This window comes from Pristis pectinata, chromosome 1, assembly GCF_009764475.1.
Source record: "Pristis pectinata isolate sPriPec2 chromosome 1, sPriPec2.1.pri, whole genome shotgun sequence".
NCBI classification, from domain to species: Eukaryota; Metazoa; Chordata; class Chondrichthyes; order Rhinopristiformes; family Pristidae; genus Pristis; species Pristis pectinata.
This window is the reverse complement of record NC_067405.1, coordinates 93,611,639-93,630,109: the sequence shown is the minus strand read 5'-3', so window position 1 is coordinate 93,630,109 and position 18,471 is coordinate 93,611,639. Positions and strand designations below refer to the sequence as shown.

The following is an 18,471-nucleotide window of genomic DNA, read 5'->3' as shown; positions in this document are numbered from 1 at the left end:
TCAGGAGAACAATCATGGCATAATCATAAAGAACAACAAAATACAAAAAAAATCTGTAGATCCCACGATTTCTTAGTAAATGAATATAATATAAAAGAAAGAAAAGAAAAAGATTTATTATATATATAAAAGAAAGGAAAGAAAAATCCACAAATCAATAAGAAAAATTATAAACAATATATCAAATCAAACCAAACCAAACTAAACTAAACAGAAAAATTTCAAAAAAAAAGAAAAAAAAAGACTGGACTGAAATTTCTCAGTAAAAACAGAGCAATATTATGTCGTCAACTCCATTCCTCTAAATTGGAAAGTTATTGAAAGGGGATCTATATCATGTGAAAATATTGAATAAATGGACTCCAAATATCTTCAAATTTAAGCGAAGGATCAACAGTACCTCTCCTAATTTTTTCCAAGTTTAAACATAATATAGTTTGAGAGAACCATTGAAAAGTAGTAGGGGGTATTGGATCCTTCCACTTAAGCAAAATGGATCGTTTGGCTATTAATTTAACAAAGGCAATCATACAGTTAGCAGAAGCAGATAAATGGCCAGACTCTATCCTTGGTAATCCAAAAATTGCAGTGATAGGGTGAGGTTGTAAATCAATATTCAATACATTTGAAGTAATGTTAAAAATGTCTTTCCAATATTTTTCCAAAAGAGGACAGGACCAAAACATATGTGTCAAAGAAGCCACATTCGATTTACATCTGTCACATATAGGATTTATATGGTGATTAAAAATGAGCTAGCTTATCTTTTGATATATGGGTCCTGTGAACTACCTTAAACTGTATCAAAGAGTGTCTGGCACACATTGAAGATGTATTGTTTTTTTTTTAGTAACAAAATGTTTACTTTATGATTGCCATCCTGAAAACTTTTTTTTTGTTAAATTCCAGATTCATTTAATTACTTAATTGTTTCTCAAATAATGCATTCCTCAATTGCTTTGGTGAGATTTGAACTTGTGCCTCTGGATCAATGGTCCAGAATTCTAGCTACCAGTAACTTAACCACTATGCTGAGGAGCACTACTGTAATTCTGGATAAATGAGCTGATAGAGGGCATATGGTGTTTTGCAAATTACTATTTGGGAATTTAAGGGAGAATACACTTCAGAAACTTTGGGAAACATTTTTTTGCCAGAGACCAAATGGCTTGAATAAATTCATGATTATATTAATATACATGGTCTATGCTGGAAACATAATTGACAACTGAACAACCTTTTCTTGTTCAGTTATTCCTCCTATATCTGTACAGTCAAAGCAAATGCACTGGGAACATGTACAATAAATAATGCAGTGAAATTTAAAAAAGAAGAAAAAAATCTTCGAAATATATATTCAGCATGGAATACTTTCACCATTCAAAGGTATTTTAACATAAAGATCCTGCAGAATTTAACTGTGTGGTGGCTGTTGCTTGGGTGCTGGATTGGTATTGGCATTGAATTGGTTTCAATATGTTATCTAATGAACATGCACACGTTTATAGGGCAAGTCATGCTGATTGTGGTACTAAAATAGGCGTTTGCATCAGTTAAGGCGTGCAACAGCAACACCCACTGGAAGCATGCGGACTGAACCAGTTGCGTGGTTAATCATTGTGATTTGATACCAGCACTGCCAAACTAGACCTTGATATTAAAGCTAACTTCGTGTCCTAACCCAACTCAACCAAGTGTGTTCAGGAACAAGCTATTTTAAAAGATTCATCAGTTACTTGGAGGTTGGGTACCGATTTGATTTCTGTGGAGTATTGGTCAAATAGTAGGATTTTCTTTGGTCTGCAGAGAGAAGAATGACGAGCTCAAGGAGTCTGTGTAGAAGACAAAGTTACTGTATAACACTTGTGGCTGCAAAACATGGGTGTATTAGTAGAGATTCCTCTTGGAATTCAACATTGCAAAGAAAGTGAAGAGAGGGCACATTGAGGGCACATTCAAATGCATCTGAGCTGGCTTTGTCATGGTTTAAGCAATTCAGTGTAGAGGGAGGGCCTTTGTCCACTTGCTGAACAAGGGATGAAGTGGACAAAGGCCCTCTCTTCACTAATTGCCCCACATCTGCCTCTGCATAGTACAATGCTTGAGAGGTCTGAGAAAATATCATCACACTGACGTGCAGTGCATGCCCTAGCCACAACTACAACCACAGGACCTCTTTTGATGATGATGACTCAGGCAGCAGTTTACCATTAATTCCAACCAATTAGGTTCCTTTCATGTTGGAGAAGGGAAGTCACAAATGTTTGCCATTCCAAGGGAGCTACATATACCTCACTCCCCTTTGCCAAAGAGCAGTGGGCAGAGCGACCATCAACTCTCACCAGGGTTCTGGGCATCCCAAAGCTGCAGGGCATCATTGACCAGACTCTCACCACCTCAGCTCAGTGAGCTACTGCAGTCAGAAGACATCCTGCTAACTAAATGCCTAGTGTGTAACCATAGACAGTGTACCCAGTAGGTTGGTGCCCGGTACCTGGGCAACAATCTGAGTGCATTTACTTTGCAGCAGTCTGCAATGCCATCAACATTTGAGCCCCTCTCTAAGTCAAAGGGTTGCCATTGAGCATCAAGAATCTAAAAAGAATCATGGTTTATTGGAGTCAGCCACGGAGGTCTTTATGTCAGCATTCTAATTGGCTAGGAATGACGGAATAGGCTCAAAGGGCTGACTGGCCTATTCCTGCTCCTACATTTTTGTTTTGTAGATGCTGGTCTGCTTTAAGAAGTTTCAGCTAGTGCTGGCCACTCATGAAAATAGGCTGTTACTGAGGGAGTAACCAAGTTAACAGCGTGGCTTCTGAACCACAATCATGTTAATGCGCAGGCTGTTTGTAGTTGGAGTCTTGCCTTCACTGGGTCAGATGGCTGCAGGTTAATCATGCATTGTGATCTCACACTCAATTCACGGCACTGTTCAGCTTATCTGCCAGTGTATTGAATGCAATATTTAAACATTTCTTTTGTCGCATTACATAGTCTGTGCAACTGAATGAAAGTGCATTACTGTTAAGTGACATTACTATACGCTTAGAGTGATGCAAGGTTTCATTTCATTTTGGTTACAGTTTTAATCTAAATACTGACCGTGCAATCACAACAAAGCACCCATTTGCTTAAGGTGCCTAATCCTTTTTTATTAGATACACAGACAATTTCAGTTCAGGCTTACTAACTGAAGCAGTGAAAAAAGCAGCCGATTATTTTCATTCAAATGCACTTGAGTTGGCTTTGTCACATTTTAAGCAATTCAGCAACTTTCAGTTTGATCTGATGGTTCATAGTCAGCCATTCTGTCAGAGAACAATTCATGAGGTTTCTGGTGGAGAGAATTGTTCAAAAGGCCTCTCCCCAAGCTGAGTCTACTTTAGTGACAGCAAATTAATATATTCCAATAGCTTTCTAAAACTTTAATGAAATGATAATTAACTCCATTTTGTTATACTGATCTGAGTGTTGGAACATGCAAAATGTCAATAACCAAAATATTCCAATGTCAGAGGTAAACTGATTGAAAGGAACCATGGAAGTGCAAAGAAACAAGAATAATATCACAAGGACATATCAGACAAGCAACAATGTTTGTGGTACAGTACACTGCTATGAAGGCTTGGATGTGTTTCTAGAAATCAAATTACTGGGTATAACTTTTCATGGCCCAGTACACAAGGAGTATACAAGATAAGAAACTGAGGAAGCATCGGATGGACAATGAGAGTCATGTCATGGAAATGCCCTCTTCTCATTACTACCATTAGGGAGGAGGTACAGGAGCCTGAAGACCCACACTCAATGGTTCAGAAACAGCTTCTTCCCCTATGCCATCAAATTTCTGAACGGTCCATGAATCCATGAACACTACCTCGTTATTCCTTTTGTTTTGCACTGTACTGCGGCTGCAAAACAACAAATTTCACAGCATTTTAAGTCAATGATAATAAATCTGATTCTGATCCTGACATGTATGGCTGAAGTAGCATCACTTCACTAACAACCTCATTGAGGTTCTGATAAAAGGTTATCGACCGGAACAATTAACTCTGATTCTTTCTCCCCTGATGCTGCCTGACCTGCTGAGCATTCCTGGTATATTTTATTTGTATTTCACATTTCCAGCATCTGCAGTATTTTACTTTTAGACCAATGGAGTAAATCTGCTTGGTCGTATCATCACTGCTGAGCAGACAGTTGGGAATTAAGTAACAGGGGAGACCTTCCATGGCCAATTGGTGCTGTTGCCAAGGTGTCGCAGAGAAAGTATACCTGTATACTCAATCATGCAGGGAGTTCTGACAATTTAAGACGACTCTGAGAAGAGATTGGTAACAATTCAGAAGAGCTGGGGGAGGGTGGGCACAATAGACACTTTCCCCAATTAACGTGTTTAATTGAATATTGAAAATCATTTTAAATTTAGATGTCTTTATTACTCTCGTGTACATCGAAATACACGGTGAAATACATCTTTTGCGTAGAGTGTTCTGGGGGCAGCCCGCAAGTGTCGCCAGAGCACCCAGAGAAAACCCACGCAGACACGGGGAGAACATACAAACTCCTTCCAGACAGCAGCTGGAATTGAACCCGGGTTGCTGGCGCTGTAATAGTGTTATGCTAACTGCTACATAACCGTGCCTGCCCATGCTATTGCCTTTCATTATTGCCTTTGATTTTCAACATACAATCCTGTGGAGCACAGCCCTAAATTCTTAATGAAAGGAGCATGGGCTTTGGCTTTATCTATTGTGTGAGGCTGTCTAAGTGTCCCTTCTTATCCTGGTTGTTGCATAAGAACTTTGTGTGTCTGCATTTTGGCCTAAAAGAAAATTGTCTTTTTCCTCGTACTACCTCGATGTACTGATGGGGTGAAATGATCTGTATGGATAGCACACAAAACAAAGTTTTTCACTGTACCTCGGTACATGTGACAATAATTAAACCAATTATCAATTACCAGCTCCTCAGCACTGAGTTGGAAGCCCAGACAGATCCACAACAAAGGTCAGCCCACATGGGAGTTGCGTGGATGTTAAAAGCAACTGTTTCAAATTGAGGTGGGCGCATTAAAAGCAAGACTGAAGAAATTAGGAAGGAAGGAAAAGGGTTGTAGGATGAGAAACAACTGCCAGGAGATCTGAAGCAGCACTTGACAGTCATGTGAAGGAAATGGCTTCTTTGAGGAATTCGGGTGACATCATAAGCCACAAGAGTAAAGCTTGAGTGGTTTGTGAGTGCACTTGAACCCTATGGTTACACTATGGCCTCATTACTCACTAACCACCAACTTCAAATGATGCCACTGTCTCCATAAAATGATAAAAGATGGTAATTATGGAAGTAAATTAATTTGAAGCTGTTAGATCATAATTATATGAATTATAAGAGGGTTATAATAAGGGTCTCATTATACATTAGATAGCAATTTAAAGTTGGTGCACTCAACAATCGATTAGGCAGCAGCTGCAGCATTGTGGTGAACTTAAAGTTACCATGTGGAAGCAACTAATTCAGTGCTTTGAATCTGCAGTGCACTGGAACACAGCAATGGAATGAACAGATTTGCTTTCAATTTACTGTGCATGGAATAAACTTACCCAAATGATGTCCAACGGATATACCCTATGCTACTAACTCCAAAGCTTAAGAGTCATAGAGTCGTACAGTCACACAGCACCAAAACAAGCCCTTCAGCTCACCAAGTCTGTGCTGACCATCTCGCACTCATTTACATTAATACCTTTTATTCTCATCGATTTCCCCCAGATTCTTCCACTCACCTACACTTACCTACACAATAGGGTAATTCACTATCGCCAATTAATCCCATTCCCTTGAAGTGGATCGAAAGATCAACAGTTTTCATGCATTAAATTAGGCATGGCTACCACAGAACTAGATTATGAAAGGTCACCAACCATTTGGAGTTGTATTTCCTGACCATCCTCCCTGAAAAGCCTGGTGATAACTTTTAGATTATGCCCCAACTCCTAAACTCCACTACCTGAAGAAATAAGTTTCTATCATGGAAGTAAATGTCTACATGGACTTTAGTAAGGCATTTGACAAGGTTCCACATGGTAAGCTTCTTCAGAAGGTCAGAGGGCATGGGATCCAGGGAAGCTTGGCCATGTGGATTCAGAATTGGCTTGCTTGTAGAAAGCAGAGGGTTGTGGTGGAAGGAGTGCATTCAGATTAAAGGGCTGTGACTAGTGGTGTCCCACAAGGATCGGTTCTGGGACCTCTGCTTTTTGTGATTTTTATTAATAACTTGGATGAGGGGGTAGAAGGGTGGGTTGGCAAGTTTGCAGATGACACAAAGGTTGGTGGTGTTGTGGATAGTGTAGAGGATTGTCGAAGATTGCAGAGGGACATTGATAGGATGCAGAGCTGGGCTGAGAAGTGGCAGATGGAGTTCAATCTGGAGAAGTGTGAGGTGGTACACTTTGGAAGGATAAACTCCAAGGCAGAGTACAAAGTTAATGGCAGGATTCTGGGCAGTGTGGAGGAGCAGAGGGATCTGGGGGTCCAGATTTGCAGATCCATGAAAGTTGCCTCACAGGTGGATAGGGTAGTTAAGAAAGCTTATGGGATGTTAACTTTTATGAATCGAGGGATTGAATTTAAGAGCCGCGAGGTAATGATGCAGCTCTGTAAAACTCTGGTTAGACCACGCTTAGAGTACTGTGTCCTGTTCTGGTTGCCTCATTATAGGAAGGATGTGGAAGTGTTGGAAAGGGTGCAGAGGAGATTTACCAGGATGCTCCCTGGGTTTAGAGAGTATGGATTATGAGGAGAGACTAGGGGAGCTAGGGCTTTAATCTTTGGAGAGAAGGAGGATGAGAGGAGACATGATAGAGGTGTACAAAATATTAAGAGGAATAGATAGAGCAGATGGCCAGTGCCTCTTTCCCAGGGCACCAATGCTCAATACAAGAGGGCATGACTTTAAAGTAATGGGTGGGACGTTCAAGGGAGATATCAGAGGAAGGTTTTTTACCCAGAGAGTGGTTGGAGCATGGAATGCATTGCCTGGGGCGGTGGTGGAGGCAGGTACATTGATCAAATTCAAGTGATTACTAGATAATCATATGGAGGAATTTGAAATAGAGGGATATATGGGAGGAAGGCATTAAATAGTTTTAGGCGAAGTTTAAAGATCGGCACAACATTGTGGGTTGAAGGGCCTGTATTGTGCTGTACTGTTCTGTGTTCTAAATCCCTTCATTATGGGAGTGTACAGAAAAGCCCTGATAACCTGCTGTTCGTCTATTTAGAAGTCCTGATGGTTTGGCATCTGACATATCAGGTGATGTTTGCTGCATTCCCCTTCACCTCAGAGGGACCCTGGTTCCAATGCCATCCTTCAATTAGCTGGGGTGCTGGTTCCTGTGCTCCATTTAAACTGATCAGAGCCCTGTTTCCCACACTCCCTTTAAACTTACTGGGTTCCCTGGAAAATATAATATAATACTGTTTAAAATACAGTATATACACAGTAGTGTAGCGGTTAGCATAAAGCTGTTACAGCACCAGCGACCCGGGTTCAGTTCCAGCTGCTGTCTGTAAGGAGTCTGTATGTTCTCCCTGTGTCTGCATGGGTTTCCTCCCACGTCCCAAAGACGTACGGGTTAGGAAGTTGTGGGCATGCTATGTTGGCGCCGGAAGTGTGGTGACACTTGCGGGCTGTCCCCAGAACACTCTACACAAAAGATGCATTTCACTGTGTGTTTCGATGTTCATGTGATAAATAAAGAAATTTTATCTTGTATAGTACCGTGTATTGTATACTATAGAGTAATGTAGTACATAAGAATAATCATTTTTAAAAGGAGAATTAAAGGTGTGTAGGGGTATTAGGCCAGAAAATCTGGCAGTCCAGCACCAGCAAAGTTCTAACTTTGCTGGGATTATTGGAGTTTCACGGCATTGATCTCTATTGTGTTGTGGGTAGGGCAGTTACGTGAGAAAGCAAGATCAGTGGGCGGCTATTTTGTGACTTCAATATGAAGGGAGAGATTAAGGGAAGAGGAAGAAGAGTTACTTCAGAGTGGAGCATGAAGAATTGAGGTGGAAGTTGAAATTGCTGAGGATGAGGACACTTGCAACAAGAGTCGAGGGAGGAAAACAGTTAAGATAACTTAGGAATTTTTTTTGGGTCCTTCACTGAGCAGTAGTAAAAGAGGGTGTTACATGCGAGGCAAGATGCCCTAGGAAGGAGAAGGGGCCAGAACAGTTAGGAGTAGCTTGGTGATTAGAGTGCCACCTCTACAATGACTGTTGCCATTTCTGTAGCGTCGCAGTTACCATGTCTGTCTTTCATGTGAAACATCCCTGTTCACTCCTGAACAGCAATGTACTTTGGGTGGCACAGTGGCTGAACTATCTGTGTGGAGTTCACACATTCTCTCTGTGACCATGTGGGTTTCCTCCCACATTCCAAAGGTGTGCAGGTTGCCCACTAGAAATTTGTAGTGAGTGGTAGAATCTGAGGAAAATTGACAGAAATATGGAGTGAAAAGAGTTGCAGGGAAAATTTAATGGGATTGCTCTGTGAGCTATTATTGACGGCTCAATGGGCCAAAATAGCCCCCTTCTAGGTTGTAAGGAAATATGGAATGGAATCTGGCTGGGGCAATGATAGAATATGTCAGGAGGAGGCTTCATTTTGGGGAAATATTCTATAGCTGGAAATAGTGGATACATTGGTGTTCATCTTCCATCATTCTCTATGGTAAAGAATGGTTCCTGGAGATTGGAGGGTGACAAATAGAACTTCATTACTTAAAGGAAAGAGAAAGAAAAAGAAAAAGGAAACAGGGAACTATAGACTGGTTAACCAAACACTCAAAGGAGGGATAATGCTGGAATCTGTTATATAGGATAACAGGACAGGCAGGGTGGTGAAGTAGGCGTTTGGGACACTTGCCTTCATCGGTCAGGGTGTTGAGTAGAAAAGTTGGTATGTCACCGTTATAGATGTACAAGTCATTGGTGAGACCACACATAGTATTTTGAGCAGTCCTGTTTGCCTTGCTATAGGAAGGATGTCTTTTAAGCTGGAAAGGATACAAAATTGATTCACAAGGATGTTGCTGGGACTGGAGGGCTTGAGTTATAAGGAGGGACTGGATTGGCCAGGGCTCTTTTCCCTGGAGTGCAGGATCCTGAGGGCTGGGGACAGAGATAAGGTGAATGGTCACAGTCTTTCTTCTCAGGGTAGAAGTCTAAAACTAGAAGGCATAGGTTTAAGGTGAGAGGGGAAAGATTTAAAGGGGACCTGAGGGGCTTGTTTTTTGCACATAGGGTGCTGGGTATATGGAATGAGCTGCCACAGGAAGTGGTAGAGGCAGGTACAATTACAATGTTTAAAAGACATCTAGATGTGTACATAGATAGGAAAGGTTAAGAGGGATATGAGCCAAATGCAGGCAAATGGGACTAGCTGATGTAGACAACTTGATCAGCATGGGTGAATTCCTCAGGGTAGTATCCAAGGCCCAACCATCTTCAGCTGTTTCATCAATGACCTTCCTTCAATTGTAAGGTCAGAAGTAGGAATCTTCGCTGATGATTGCACAATGTTCAGCACCATTTGCGACTCTTCAGATAATGAAGCAGTCCACATCCAAATGCAACAAGACCTGAACAATATCCAGGCCCGAGCTGATAGATGTCAAGTAACATTCGCGCCACACAAGTGCCAGGCAATGACAATATCCAAGAAGAGAAAATCCAGCTATCACTGAATCCCCCACTATCAACATTCTGAGGGGTTACCATTGATCAGAAACTGAACTGGAGTAGCCATATACACAATGTGGCTACAAGAGCAAGTCAGAGGCTAGGAATCCTGCAGTGAGTAACTCACCTCCTAACTCCCCAAAACCTGTCCACTATCTGCAAGGCTCAAGTCAGGAGTGTGATGGAATACTCTCCACTTGCCTGGATGAGTGCAGCTTCAACGTCACTCAAGAAGCTCAGCACCATACAGGACATAGCAGCCTATTTGATAGACACCCCATCCACAACCATTCACTCACTCCACCACCGACACACAGTAGCATCCGCAGGACGCACTGCAACAACTCACCAAGACTCCTTAGACAGCACCTTCCAACCTGTGACCTCTACCAGCTAGAGGACAAGGTTAGCAAACAATGGGAACAATACCATCTCAAAGATGCCTTCCAATCCACACACCACTCTGACTTGAAATATATTGCCATTCCTTCACCATCGCTGGGTCAAAATCATGGAACTCCCTCCCTAAAAGTTTGTGGGTATACCCATTTACTCAAGGACTGCAGCAGTTCAAGAGGACAGTTCACCACCACCACCTTCTCAAGGGCAATTAAGGATGGGCAATTAAATGCTGGCTCGGCCTGGGAAGCCCATGTCCTTTGAATGAATAAAATAAAAGTTGGGCCAATAGGCTTGTTTCCATGCTGTGTAACTCTACGATACATTGGGAAATGTTGATGTATAAAGGGATCTGGTTGTTGTAGTACTCCAGTCTCTGAAAGTAAACATGCAGGTGAAGCAAGCAGTTAAGAAGGCAAATAGTACACTGGACTCCATTGCAAGAGGTTTTGAGAACAAGACAAGATGTCTTACTTCAGTTGTACAGAGTCTCAGTGAAAGTAAACTGATGTGTCATTTTAGTCTCTTCATCTAAACAAAAGTTTACCGGATTGATTTCTCGGATGGTCCAAATGTTGTATGAGGAGACATTGGGTCGACTAGGTCTGTATTCAATAGAGTTTAGAAGAATGAGAGGAGATCACATTGAAATGTATAAGATTCCTGCATGGCTTGACACGCTGGTTGCTGTGGCTGCGGGGTCTAGAATGGGAAGTAACAGTCTCAGGAAATGGGGCAAGATATTTGGGATGGAGATGAGAATTTCTTCATTCAGAAGCTGTGAACCTGTAGAATTTTCTACCACAGGAGGCTGTGGAAGCCAAGTTGCCAAGTATATTTAAGAAGGCGATAAATTTCACAAAATGTATCAAGGAGTAGGGGACGAGAGCAGGAATATGACATCGTGTAAAGGATCAGGCATGATTGTATTGAATGGTGGAGCAGGCTTGAAGAGCCAAACGGCCTACTTCTGCTTTTATTATGTATCTCCATTTGGCAGAGAAGATAGAGCTCCAAATATTAGTTATGTTGAACATCAACAAAATGCTGAAGGAATTTAGACCAGTTTTACCATTGGTCTTACAGTGCTGAAGAGATAAGGGACGGCTTCTTTGAGGTGGCCATACTTCACTGAGTAATTCAATACTGGCAACTTCACTGTCTAATTATACTGAGGCAATTTGTATCAGCATGAAGCCAAAAAGTGCCAGAACAGCTTTGCACTGATGTAAAATGTGCAGGTGACACCGGGGTGATCTGGGGAAGCAAGTTGATACTCTGAGCTTTAAGAATTTGTTGAAGGGATTAAAAATCTCTTTATGAATGCTCACATCAATAATATTATTCCTTTGCTTTTCATTTTCCTTGTAAATTGTGAGTAATTATTTTGTGAAATAAAACATCATTACCACAAAGCAGACTTCACTGCCAAGCAGTATCAGGTCTAATTAGTAATGAGACTTTGAAATATCATTGCCTAGAAATTAGATCATGTAATGCTGTTTTGAAAATGGATTTTAACCAGAATGCGATCTTCTCTGGGTCATATCCCGTCACTCAGGAAGTTTGACCTGATACTTCCGGTTGTGACACAAGTTAACCTATTCTGATACATTTTCCCTGTTGGAAGTGGACACAGTGACGTCAGTCCTCTTGCAATGTCCACATCAGGAGAGCTGGCAGCAAGAAATGGGTGCATTGGCCCAAGGATCGACCATCATTTAGCAGCCACAGACCAATCAAGTCTCTGTTACACTGCTAGTTCTGTGGCTGCACTGTTCAAAGGACAATTTCCACTGAAAGGTCAATCGCATACAGCGTACTCCTGTTTCTTACACTGTAAAATCAGTTTTTTTAAAAGAGAGAATGTGCTGTAGATACGGAGTAATATGTCATCATCAAAGGCTGGGAACACATTTAAAATTTTGGGCAAAAAATATAAGGGATTTGTGGAAAAAGTCAGAGGACAAATATGATTTGGAAAGCACTGCCGGAAGGGCCAGTTAAAACAGAGCGTTTCAACCCAGACATTGCAGGTGAGGTTGGGGGCCTCTAGGGAGGAAGCGGAGAGGAGCTCAGATTCACAGACCCCAATCCCTAGGAGTCTGAAGTGACACCCACTCATATCTTAACCTCTAAGGAATGAGATCTCGGCTCAAGCTTACGAGGCAGTTGTCAGAGAGACTGGAGGGCAATGCTGCTGTGCACACATGCCTGAACGGCTTTGGCCATAGAATTCAAGGTCGTGGTCACACTCAGCCTCTTAGCCTCAGGACCAATCCAGCCACCATAGTTGATTTGTGCCAGACCTCACAGTTCACTCCACACCACAGGCATTAGGAAAGGTTACTGACATTCTCGACTGCAGGGCATAGACATCCTCCACCCTTCATTGATGAAGACAATGGCTTGGGTGAGCACGTGGGTTTGATTGCATTGCGGCCTCCCCAAAGTTCAGGCCGCATTCGAGGCACTTGCAACACCCCTTTAGAACTTGGAGCTCTTTATGAATTGAAAGGGCTGCTATTTGCTCTATTTAGACAATGCTTAAAGCACGGTTGACTCTGAGAGGAACTTGCTCATGATGTGAGAAATATCATGGAGTGTACTATGGTACAGCTGTGTCTGCGAATGTGTGGCTGGTGTGGCAGTATCTGTGGGTGCATGCCTCAGGATATGAGTGCTGCAGATGAAGGCAGCATCTTTAAGAGGAGACCAAGTGCTCAGGGTCTCACCAAGACGCACCTTCTGAGGTCATGATAGACATTTGCTCATATTTTTCGGCCTCTCACTGATGCCAGCCACTTCCTATTGTCACTCTCCCTGGACCAACAAAGCACATCACTTTCCCAAGATATGGATTTCCTTCACCAGCACTACCAAATCCTGGTTAGTAAAGTTGAGGGGGTGGGCGGGGTTGTTTGCTGCCTCCCCTTTCCTACCACTCTGTCTTTCATCACTCAGCATCAGCAAGACCAAGGAACTTATTGTGGACTTTTGAAAGGAGAAGTCGAGAGAACACACACCAGTCTTCATTGAGGGGTCAGCGGTGGAAAGGGTGAGCAGCTTCAAGTTCCTGAGCGTCAACATCTCAGAGGATCTATCCTGGGCCCAACACAATGATGCAATCACGAAGAAGGCATGCCAGCGGCTCTACTTCATTGGGATTTTGAGAGATTTGATATGTCACCAAAGACTTGTACAGATTTCTAAAGACATATGGTGGAGTGGTCTGACTGGTTGCATCACAGCCTGGTATGGAGCCTCCAATGCACAGTATTGCAAGAGGCTGCAGAGGGTTAGAGACTCAGCCAGCACAACCCTCCCCACCATCCAAGACGTGCCCTCTTCTCATTACTACCATCAGGGAGAAGGTACAGGAGCCTGAAGACCCACACTCACCGATTCAGGAACATCTTCTTCCCCTCCGCCATCAGATTTCTGAACAATCCATGAACACTACCTCATTATTCCTTTTTTTTTGCACTATTTATTTATCTTTATAATTTATAGATTTTTATGTCTTTGCACTGTAGTGCTACCACAAAAGAACAAATTTCACATCAAATGTCAGTGATAATAAATCTGATTCTGATTCATTACTGACAGTGCTATCTGTTGCTGCTGTTGGGGTACCAAGAAGATTGTTCCTTTAAGGGATGGAGTCTTGCTGTGATTGTTGCAGGGCTCCGTGCTGGCAGAGGCAGGAAATTCACGCTGAATGTATCAGATTGCACACTGCTTTCTGCATGGGAGTGTTCCTAGGAAAACATGCATGTTCTGCTGGGCTAGGATTGTGATCTAAGATCAGTACTCTTGTGCACCAGGCTGATTTAATGCACTTCTCAATGATGTTTTAATGGTCGAGCATTGGAGTTAATGAATTTCAGAGCACTTGTTAAGAAAATGAACCTGCCAATTCATTGGGCTGAGACTTGATGTAATCACCACAGTGTCAGGGTATGAAATGAGAGAGAAGTTAGTAGTTAATGCTGCTGTGTAAAGATCTCTTCTGCTGAAGAATGTGTGTAACATATTGTGCCTTTTGAGCATTATTGTGCATTTGAATTGCGGTTCAAATGCTAACTTACCAAAATACAAAATGTGGTTTATTTACAACCTCTCTCCAAATCTGTAACTCTCCATAGGCGATTTTTTTTTCTTACACTCTATTGTATCAAGGACATAGGAAACCTGCATAATACCTGTCAAGGTTGTCTTTGACTGACGGGGTAGAAGGAGTGCCAAAAGTTGTAGTTGTCATGGCTTTTACAGAGGTGCTGAGACAGTGAAAGGAATCAGGGAGGCAAAGGGAAAGAGCAAAAAGGAAGGTTGATGATAGGGTGGGAAGGGATTTGATGGAAAAAGGGAAGCTGAGCCAGTGAAGAGGAAAGTAATGGGCCAAATGCGGAAGAAGAAGATGACTTTGAGGAAGGTGTAATGGCAGCAGCAGAATTACTCCAAACAGTGAAAAAATAGGACCAGTGTGGGTCCTGATCTGAAATTTGTGAACTTCTACCAAGTATAGAAGGCTTTCTTGTCTTTATACATGTTAGAAAAACCTGTTGAAATCCTGACTTCTGACAGTCTGCTCTCTGTAGATGCTGCTCCATGACTTGCTGAATATGTCCAGCATTTCTGTTGTTGTTCCAGCATCTGCAGATTTGCCTAGGATTATTGTGTTGGTCATAATGATAGAGTTTGAGTCCTACAGCATGGAAGCAGGCTGATCAGCTGGAGTTCACACTGACCATCAACCACCTAATCCTGCATTAACCCCATTTTATTCCTCCCACCCCAGATTTTACCAGTCACCTACACACCAGGGGAGATTTACAGTGGCCAATTAACCTACCAACCCACACAGGATGTGGCATCCATCATTAAGGTCCCTGAGCACCCAGAACCTGCCCTCTTCACGTTACTACCATCGGGGAGGAGGTACAGGAGCCTGAAGACCCACACTCAATGACTCAGGAACAGCTTCTTCCTCTCCATCATCAGATTTCTGAACGGTCCATGAACACTACCTCGTTACTCCTCTTTTGTACTGTTTATTTATTTTGTAACTTTTATAGTAATTTTTATGTCTTTATGTCTTGCACTGTACTGCTGCCACAAAACAACAAATTTCACGACATATGTCAGTGATAATAAATCTGATTCTGATTCTGAGAACCCACACAGTTACAGGGAAAACATAGAAGCTCCACACAGACAGCACTGGAGGTCATGATCGCACTTGGATTGCTGTAGCTTTGAGTTGGCAGCTCTGTGTTCTGCCTCCACCTCCACTTTGAAAGGATGTCGAGCATTTCAAAAGCACAGCTCCCCAGTCTTCTGATCTCATCGAAACACCATCAGACCACAAGAGCAGTGGAGATGGCTTGAAATGTTGGGGAATAAAATGGCACTCAATTACTTTAAAGCGGTTTTCAAAGCCTCAGTCTGAAATTGAGCATGGAAGTTTATGGCATAAACCTGTGTCTTGATCCAGAACCCAGTATGATCCCAAGATTTGTAAATCAGAAAACTGGATACTGCACCCCAGAGTCCCCAGTCATTGAGGAGCATCATTAGGATAGATTGGGTATCCCTGTGGAACACCTCTTTATAGGTACCGATATACTTCAAGTGGAGAGTTGCAGAATACTTGTCTGAGTGAAAATGATTTAATTTTTGATCGGAGATAAGTTGTGTCGTTAGTCACAGAAGTGTAATCAAAGTGCCTTGTCTGTGATAAGTCATACAGCAAAGAAGGACCTTTAAGCCTCACCACGTGCATGCCAACCATCAAGTCGATACTAATCCTGTTTTTAGCGCTTAGTCCCACAGCTCTCTCCGCCTTGCTGATTCAAATGCGCATTTAGATAGTTCTTAAATTTTGTGAAATAATGTTGATCAAAGTCCACAACTCACGAATGGAACGTTAGATTCTATAATTGTATTGTTCAAATGGATTTGTATAAAAGCTTCAACACATCACATTTCACTGAAAAGGCATGCCAAGAAAGGAGATTCTTCATATCTGCATTCCTGGGATTTCAGTCAAAGAAAGTCTGTACGTTTTTCCTTTAAGTACTCATTCCTGGAATCTGGCATTATTGGTAAAACCAGCATTTGTGGATCCTCCCTAACTGTCCCTTGAACTAGGTGGCCTTGATGGGGCATGCCCGACGGCCATTAAACATCAACCAAAATGCCTCCTCCTTGTAGTCATGTCTAGTCCAGATGCAGGAGGACAAAGATGTTAATGAACTAGATGTGGTTTTTTTATAACCATCTGGCAGTTTCATAGTTATCACCTCTGATAACAGCTTTGTTTTTTTTATTTCATTGATTTGATTTAAATTGCCAGTCTGCCATGATAGGTTATGATCTCCTTTCACTGGGTTAGAGTCCAAGCTTCTGAATTGCTAGTCCAGTAACATAACCGCTATGTTGCTATCCCCGTGTACATCAGCAGTGAACATACTTCCTCTCTAAACAGTGCTCTGGCCTGCAATTCCATCCCTTGTGTGCAGGAGTTACAATCATCTTTTGCCAAAGCAGGATTGTTGAAGCATGCATTGAGCCACAGGAAACCTCTGCCCTGACCATCACTGCTCAGTAGGAGGTTTTATACAGACAGTCTTACTGTGCTGCTGACAGCCAGCTACCACATCAGCTACTGTTTTAAGTATCTTTCTTATTATTGTTAAAGGCATCTTTTAAGACAAATAATCTGTTTGCTCAAGGCTCCTGAGAAAAGTAGTGACTTGGAGAATTAAAACTTATCAATGGATACGATTGGTGCTGGTCGGGTTGTTGCTGTGTAAGTTTACTGATGGAGAAAATGGCTATGATTAAGCAGATGGGCTCATTAGTTACATTCTGTGCCATAAGGTTCTTTGGTTGTGAATGCAGGTGTCCCTTAGTTTGGGATTATTTACCCCTCATTGAGTTCAAAAGTGGGAATTTAACAGTTACCAGGAGTTGTTCTGCCCATTGCATCCCTGGTTGAATCATAAAAAAAAATTACAACACAGAGGCTTATTTGTGGGGCTGCAGGCATCTTCTACAGTGTGGGAACTCTATTTGTGACCACATTTCCAACTTGCAAACAGTTCACAGGAAAGGAACTGTGCCACAACCTGGGCAGGACCTGTATACACCTAAATATTTCTTTAATTCTAATGAGAGTTTCTGCCTCAACCGCACTTTAAAGCAGCAAGTTGCAAACCCCTACCAGCCTCTGGCTGTTCTATTCCTATATTTATAATTGCACAGAAGGAGGGCCATTTGTCCCTTCAAGTCACTGCTTGCTCCCAATGGATCAATCCCATTCCCTCTCTTTTAATTCCCTGTATCCCTTATTCTCCTCACACAAGTGCATCAGCAGTTGATCCGATCTTTAGAGAAGCTAACCTGCTCCATTCTTCCTTCCCAAGTGCCTTTCAAAAATAAATACCTTCTCTTTTAGTTAATGTTACAGATTCTGCTTCCACATTATTTCTGTTAAGGTGTTCCATATTCTAAAAACATTCTTAATGGAAAGATTATTTTAAAAGCCCTCCCTTTCTTCTTCCAACAATGAGATATGCTTTCAGTGAAAGGATTGTAGGATCTGTTGTATAGCGATGATTTTTTCATACTAGAGTAATGTCACCATGGTAACATCCTCTGAGATACATTAGCAGTCTTCCATACAAGATTCTCCTGCAACCCTGAAATCTTTGGGGATTTCTGCACTCCTTTAATTCTTGTCACCTATACTTCCCTGACTTCACTGCACCAGTGGCAACTGGGCCTGCAGACATCCATGCCTGAATTCAAGAATTCCTTCCCTGAACATCTCCTCCACTCATCTGTATAATTCTCTTTTTTAAAAAAACTACCTCTTTAAGCAAACTTTTGATTCACTTGAACTAATATCCTTCATTGGCACAGTGTTGACTATTGCTTAATAATGCTCCCAGAAAGTTCGTGGGACATTTTGACTCCATTGAAGGCATTTTATAATTGCAAGGTATTGAAATCATAAAATTTCAGCAACTGTTGCGATGAGGTGATGGGACCTAACCTCGGGTGCCGTCTACACAGAGGTCGCACGTTCTCCATATGGCCCTGTGAGTTTCCTCCCACATCTCAAAGATGTGCAGGTTAGTAAGTTAATTGCCACTGTAAAATTGCCCTCGTGTGTAGGTGGGTGGAAGTATTTGGGGGGAGTTGTTGTGATGTGGCATAATAAACAATGGTGTTAATGTAGGATTAGTGTAAATGGGTGGTTGATGGTCGGCACAGACTTGGTGGGCTGTAGGGGCCTGTTTCCATGCT

General features: G+C 42.1%; 1 protein-coding gene across 1 annotated transcript in view; it reads left to right on the top strand.

The window, feature by feature from the left end:
• The window catches only part of LOC127578038 (tetratricopeptide repeat protein 9A), an 82,890-nt gene that overhangs the window by 44,289 nt on the left and 20,130 nt on the right, over nt 1-18,471 (top strand). The gene's annotated exons all lie outside the window — the stretch shown is intronic.